The sequence below is a fragment of the Lemur catta genome, chromosome 11, assembly GCF_020740605.2.
Source record: "Lemur catta isolate mLemCat1 chromosome 11, mLemCat1.pri, whole genome shotgun sequence".
Taxonomy (NCBI): domain Eukaryota; kingdom Metazoa; phylum Chordata; class Mammalia; order Primates; family Lemuridae; genus Lemur; species Lemur catta.
In genome coordinates this window covers 72,275,608-72,282,808 of record NC_059138.1, presented here as the reverse complement: position 1 = coordinate 72,282,808, position 7,201 = coordinate 72,275,608, and the positions used below count along the sequence as shown (strand labels likewise).

The following is a 7,201-nucleotide window of genomic DNA, read 5'->3' as shown; positions in this document are numbered from 1 at the left end:
CAACGTGAGTTATTCTCGTTTCAGTGTTTTCTGGATGGAGTTGACATTTTGGGGCAGTCATAGATTGAACTATAGCATATCCAAATCCGTGTATGATGAATCGTGTTTTAACAGGGTGGTGCCCTTCTGAGTTGTAGGGTACATTTTTCTCTGTCGAAAGCAACCTACATTTAGCAAGGTAGACGGTGGCCTCAAGTTGAGACATAGGGAGGCCTGGTGAGCTCTAGAGAATAAATGACTGCTAAAGAAGAAAGGAAAGAAGAAGATGGAGAGGAAAAGGAAATGGAGAAGAAAGAAAAGGGAGGGAAGGGAAAGGGAGGGGGGAGGAAGAAAGAGAAAGAAAGAAGGAAAGAAAGGAGAAAGAAAGAAAGAGAGAGAGAGAAAGAAAGAAAGAAAGAAAGAGAAAGAAAGAAAGAAGGAAAGAAAGAAAGAAGGAAGGAAGGAAGGAAAGAAAGAAAGAAAAGAGAAAAGAAAGGAAGGAAGGAAGACTGAACAAGGACTCATAATGGTTTTAACAGAACAATTTGCGATTCATTCTATTTATCCTGAGTGAGCCGGGACAACCGCCCCATATGGCCATCCAAAGGAAAATCTTGTTAGAATGAGGTCATATTTTCCCTTGAAACAACAAGATAGAAAGTGGCAGGTGAATTGGGATTGCGCTACCACCTTACAATGTGTGGCGGAGATTTGATTTCTCTCCACCATGTGTGTGGGGGGCCTGAGGCAGTCAAGGCTGGCGTCCACGCTGACGTGGATGGAGCACCCCCACAGAAGGACGGCTGAGGCTAGGAGCTGGAGGCCTCCTGCAAGGAACTGCTGATAAAACGAACATTCATCAAGGTACAAATGATCATCTTTTATCAAAATCGTTTTCTTTCCATCTCGTACCAAGCCTGTCTGTGTTGTGTGCGTGCGTGGGTGTGGAGGGGGTGTGTGTGCGGCTGAGTGGGTGCATATGTGTGTGTGTGTGTTTGATGTCTCATCTGGTGTGATTAAGGGAGAAACTGGGGGGGGGGAGCCTGTTCTTTGTTTATTTTGCAGATAAATCTCATCTCTAATCCGGATGCACAGCAATGTCTCATGCAAAGGAAAGGAAGCCCCCTATGCTACCCCGATGACATCCATATAAATCACAGGTTTTATTCCTCTGCTGTGAGGGGCACTGCAGATTGGAGCAACGTTGCAGACTCTCATTGGGTGATGCTTCATTACTTGGCAGAAAATCCCCAGGGCCAAAACGTTATTTAAATGTGCTATGAAAATAAATGTGATTTATACATGTGTCGTCTGCTGAGACGTTCTTCTCTGTTACTGCAGGTGCTGTTGTGCATCAGGATTAGCGCCTCAATTTATTGCCAGTTCAAGCTATGCACTTGCTCAATGACAGGATGTTGTCCACATCGCCAAAAGTTCCGGAAAGGAGACCGTGTTTGCTGAGTGGTGGGTTTTAGATACTCAGCGGTGTGGTTGACTTTTATGGGCTGAGAATGCGTGTGTGTGTGCGTGCTCGTGCATGCTGGTCTTGAACCCAGGCCACATTTTGTTTGAAGGGAGCAGGGAACAGACATTTTGTACTTAGGTGCATCGATTTCCAATGGCAGCAGAATGGTGTTTCTGGTCGAAAGAGAAAGAAAAAAGCGCAATCTCGATTTCAGCTCAGGGCTGGGGCCCACATGTTTAGCTCAAAGTGAGTGGAAATCTCTGAAAAGCAGGTTTGGGCTAATGAATGTCAGCAGGCCTTCAGCCCAAATGGGATTTGATTAGCAGGAAGGATTGTGGTTGGGATGTTTCCATTACCAAAGGAAGATGCACAGGGAAAGGCTTGTCTTAAGCGGATAAAGAAGGCCCCTCCAGCTGTCCAAGTACAGCCTTTCCCGTGGGCTTTTGCAGACACTCTGAAAATGGGGGCTGACTTTGACCCCTATCACATGTCCCAGGGTGCCAGACCATTGCTCCAGATGAGGAAACTTGAAGTTGGGAGAGGTGTCGGGGCTGAGACTAGAAACCACTGCTGGAACCCTTGGTGGGTGCCAGACACTGTACATACAAAATGTGCCACATCGATCCTCACCACAGCCCTTCCTCTGTGCCCCTCACTCTAAGATGCTACAGAGCTAAACACCCCACCATCTGGAACTCTACAGGCCTAGAGAATCCAGGTCCTGTCCTTCCAGAATCCCTCTTCTCTGGGCATTCACTTAACTGATAGCAACTCATGTTTCATCAGTCTTTTCCCTGACTCCCCTACGCTGTGTTTCTTCAAGATTTTGGGTTCTAGATGATATCTAAAGTAGGACCTACGTCCACAGAAGGGGCCTACATCAGATCCTTTTCACATTGATGTGGGGATGCAAGCAAAGGAACTCAGAAATACACTCTATTAGGCTGTTATTTTAAATAAGCAACAGTAACTCTGGAGGTCTAGACAAGAAGCCTTTACAAAACAAACTACCTTTTTATTTTGAAATATTTTTACATCCACATAAAAGTTTCAAAAATAGTGCCAAGAATTCCTGTATACCCTTCAACCTATCATCAGATTCCTCAAATGGTAGTACTTTGCCGTGTTTGCTTTGTCATTGTGTGTGTGCATGTGTATGAATTACTTCTTTTCTGAATGGTTTGGGAATAAGTTGTAAACATTCTGCCCCTTTATCCCTAAATACTTCAGTATGTACTTCCTACATTCATCTACACAACTACAGTACAGTTATCAAAGCTAAGAAATTACCATTGCTATGGTATTATTATCTAACTTACAGACCTTATTCAGATTTCAGTAATTGTCCTACAAATGTCCTGTCTAGCAAATAAATAAAAAATTTAACAAATAATTTTTTTTCACTTACATTGGGATTGGGTGAGACTTGTGTCTCATTTGTGGAAACTTGTGTGAGAGTGGAGTGCTCTGAAGTTTTAGGCTATTCAACTAAAAACCTAAACATTAGTTTTAAAACTATGTACATATTATAGCTATGACTATCTTTCTCCTTCTATGGTTATAATGAAATGTCCATAACTGGCACATTCAAGACAGTGGTATCTTTGAAACAAAAGATAAAACCAGATTCTAGGTTCCTGGTGCATTTCAATTCAGCGTGATTCTCTCAAATATCCATTTGGTTGGATGTGTCTTTCTATTTACCTGCTCACTCTCAAGGTTCCTGAAGGGCTTGGTGATGCTTTGCCTCTGAATCAGAGCGAGTGCTTTGGCAAAGTGTTGTGTGAAAGGGTAATTTGGTCTGTAAATGTGCTTCCGTGAAACTCAGTGTCTGGAGTAATCAAGACACTGGAGGTGCCACTCATTACAGCTGCAAGGAGTAGATCACCCGGCTCCTGTGATCACATGATACGTCCCGAGACCTGGGGACAGGCAAGTTACAGAATGAGAAGACAACATTGCTTGAGGATTTAGTGTTGTCCACCGAGGAGGATTAGTGAAACGCCTTTATAATGCTGGTGTTGACAGACAGGACTAGCATCGGTTTTATAGGCTATCAACTGAGTTATATCAGACTTCTCCTGTGGGTAGCGGTTATGTTTCAGCCGACATGGTTTGACCTATGGCTTATCCGAATCGGTGTAATAATAAGCTAGGTTACAAGGGTGTTTACTTTGCCATATATGCTCAAATATAGTAAACTTGTTATAAAACCAAGCAAATAAGGGCTTCTGTTTCTCCCACTGGAGCACAGTGAGGGTGTGAGAGCAATCAACTTGTTCCCCTCCAAGACATATCCATCCAGAAGGTTTGTAAAAGGTCTTTATTCCTTGTAGGGAAATGATTTTAGCCTTAGGAAGGAAACACATGGCTTTCTTCTTACAGCTTCAAGCTCTGTCTTGCCAGCTGCATTTATTTTCCTTGGCCTGGCACTAATGAAAGGAGACTTTGATGAGCTGTGTGAGTGGTCACTCCAGAGAGAGGGATGCAGAAAGACTCGACTTTTTGGAAGGTGCTCATTTGGGAGTATTTCTGCCTTCCCTCTAACACACATCCCAGAGAGACATCACTGGCTTTTGATGAAAAGCCCACAGGGCCTGATTTACCTGCCAGAACGGTTTTCTGTGGGTTGGGTTCCTCAGAAAAGTGACATTGGGAAGGCAGAGCAGCTCCCACGCTCAGACGGCCTGTGTCTCTCCCAGTCCCTGCTGGGCCTGGTGTACTTTAAAGCAAATTCTTGCCCTTTTTATTTAAATGTTTTTTTTTTTTAAAAGGTGTTAGAAATCTGTCTTACGTTCTCCCACCCCTGCTGGGATTTATGATCTTGGCAGGCTCCCCTCGTTGAAATTCAAACCGAAGCAACTTGATGGGGGAACAGACATAAAAATATTAATTTGGTGGATATTAAAAAAATCACACTGGTTATAAATCAGAGGCTGTCCACTGGTTCCTTTCATCATCTAAATGGTCCTTCTAACCAGACTACAAATCTTACTGGAAAGAAGGAGGGAGTTTGGAAGGTGGGGGTTCCCTTCCTGAGGTTTTGGAGACAGCTTACATCCAACACTTCCTCAAACCTGGCTTTGTTTTCTAAAGGTAATAAAAAGTGAGTACTTCTGGTATAGGCAGGCTAATTAGCTGGCCTAACAGAACAGACTTGGGGCTTATAAGAAAGTTGGCTTGGTCTAAAAGAAATCAGGTTGTGGAAGTGTCTAGATGTTGGTTGAAAATAAGATTTGGGAGACTCAGGCTGAGTGTTCTGCTCCTCCAAGGCAGTGGAGCCCATTTTGTTAGGATGGTGGAGGGTGGAGAAGGGATGATGCAGGGGTGGGTGGCAAAAATCGGGAGCAGCAGCCATAGCATGTATGTACCTGAGATGGAGCATGAGGATCGGGACACCATGCCTGTGTCTCCACTGACATCCGCTGCCAGCCCTAATTTTAATATGGAGCCATGACTGGATATAACCAGGGAGAGAGAGAGGCAGTTGCATTTCTGTTAGGTTGAATTAAGAAAAAGTGGCAGAGAATTTCTCTTCCTATAATGGTATTTTAATGGACTCTTTCATTCCCATCTTACAGGTGATCTTTACAGTTAAAAGACTCTTGATAGGTACTTTAAAATTTGATGAAAACTCTGGGAATTGGTTTTTAAAAACTGTGGATGGTTGGAAGGCTCAATACTTCTATAAGAAGATGCTAATAAAAATGGAAAGCTGTCTCTATTACAAATATCTATGTATGCAAAAGGGTATGTAGCCATGATGGAAAATCCATTAGCATTCTAGAAGTCCAAGGTTCTATTTAGTGGCACAAAATCTAATAAAGCAAACAACCCCAAAGTTCAATCCAGCCAGGATAATGGTTAAAATGTTTGTTATAATGAGACTCTAAACACACCTGGATCTTGAGATTAAAGAGAAAGAAAATTCAGTAGCTGGAAAGGGGGCAACGAGTTTTCTACAAAAATCAAAGCAAGTTCTTGATTCAGAATACTGGCATGACAGCAGGAAGAAAAAAGATTGTAAACCAGTGATTTTTTTTTAAAGGGAAAATATTTCTAACTAACAATTGGTTCTTATTACTTCTCTGCCATCTTTATAGCAACATTAAAGAAAGAGTCTCATTCCTGCCTGAACAGTATAATGATGAAAATTATTTCATCTTAAACAGGGATTTTTCTACTTGGTTACCATGCAATCTAATACTGACAGTGCCTTGGACTTGAAAAATGATATTCTCATCTCAAAGCAATGGAAGGCGGGAGAAGGCACAGTCATTCTGAGCTTCACTCTAAAGCAATTATGAGCTCTTCACAACTCTCAGACAAGAATTGATTTTTATTTTTAGATTATTAAGCTGTGGGTGCAAGGAAGTCAGAATATGTGACCTAGTTCTGACCTTGTAGATTGAATTCTTCTCGAATTGATTCAATATTGAAAAGGAAAACTTTTAAAAAGCATTTCTGCCTTATATTCTCCCCAAATTCACTTTGCTTCTTTCCCACCTTTACTAAAAGCTTCATAAAGGCAGTTGGATAAGTAGAATAGTACGTGGAGGGGATTGGAATAGAACATAAACATATTTGAATTAATTGCAACGTCCTAAAGAAAGTTAGAAATAAGGAAAACCTCCTGAAGGTAAAGAGGTGTGTTTGATGCCTTGTGGCCATTGTGGATACACTCCCTGTCATGTATCCAGAATACTAAGGTATCCAGCTACCCATATTGTGTGCAGACATATCACTAGTATTTCTTGGAAATAGTGTCTACCTCTACATTTATGTGCTGATAAATGTACTACATTTATGTATTAATTGCCACAATAAGCCTAGAAGGGTCCTCTGGCTAGTTTAAGGGCCCCACCCATGAGGCAGGAGGACAGCACTACTGTATGTTCATGTGGGTTACCCTGCTTTCTTCTCTGACTCCTCCAAATAACTCAGAGATATACACAGATTGGGCCAACTTCCAATTTTCTTACAGTCTGGAGTGTGGACTTTGGAGCCTACTGGCTTCCTCCCACCCCACCCTAGGCCTTTCATGAGGTCAACACTCTCCCTGTTCCTTGGGAACATGTGTTCATCCCTGCCTCCTTTCACTCAGATTCTTTTATAGAATATTCTCTCCCACCTCTCAGAGTCTCCTGTATGCTTCCCCTCACCACCTACTCCAGCTTTTGCTCCTCTTGCTCTCTTTGCAGCCTCTGTTGCATTTCTGAAGGGAATGCCTGGTTTGGCACTTAACAATGATGTGTTCTCTTCATCGGTGTTTCTTCTCCGTTAGAGATAACTTCACTTCTTTGCATCTCAGGTTTGTCCTTCATGAAATGGGAACATACACAGAGTGGTTGTGAAGATGAAACAAGACAGTGCACAGGCCTGGCCCATAGCATGTGCTTAATAAACACCTGTGACCTCTCCCTTCTTCCAGGGGACCATGCCATGTTTCTGCTGTATTTTGCTCTACATCTAACAGTGTAAGGTATTTCCTCTACAAAACAATGTTGCTATTGTTGAATGGTTAAGCAAAACCTGAGTCACTGTATGATGTCCTACTTTATAATAGGCAGATGACACTTTTCCTTGGTTTTTCAGAATGGGAATGGTCCAAATGCTCGGATGGGTGATGGCCTGGTTGGATGTGGTCTCTAGGTATTGCCCAGAGCAGTGAAGCCTGAAAGGGAAGCGATGGAAAGTTAGCTGCTCATGATGGAACACTCCAGAATCCTAATGAGAGGGTGAGAGGAACCTTGGAGA

The 7,201-nt window shown here is 42.6% G+C and overlaps 1 long non-coding RNA gene across 2 annotated transcripts; it reads left to right on the top strand.

Moving 5' to 3' along the window:
- Positions 1-430: 430 nt before the first annotated feature.
- LOC123647207 lies at positions 431-6,860 on the top strand. 2 transcript variants are annotated; one of them, XR_006738162.1, is made up of 4 exons: positions 431-843; positions 1,022-1,200; positions 1,321-1,443; positions 6,756-6,860. It is a non-coding gene; the product is annotated as an uncharacterized LOC123647207 (long non-coding RNA). The 2 variants fall into 2 exon arrangements; XR_006738161.1 differs by having other exon boundaries at positions 431-1,200.
- The last annotated feature ends 341 nt before the right edge of the window (positions 6,861-7,201 follow it).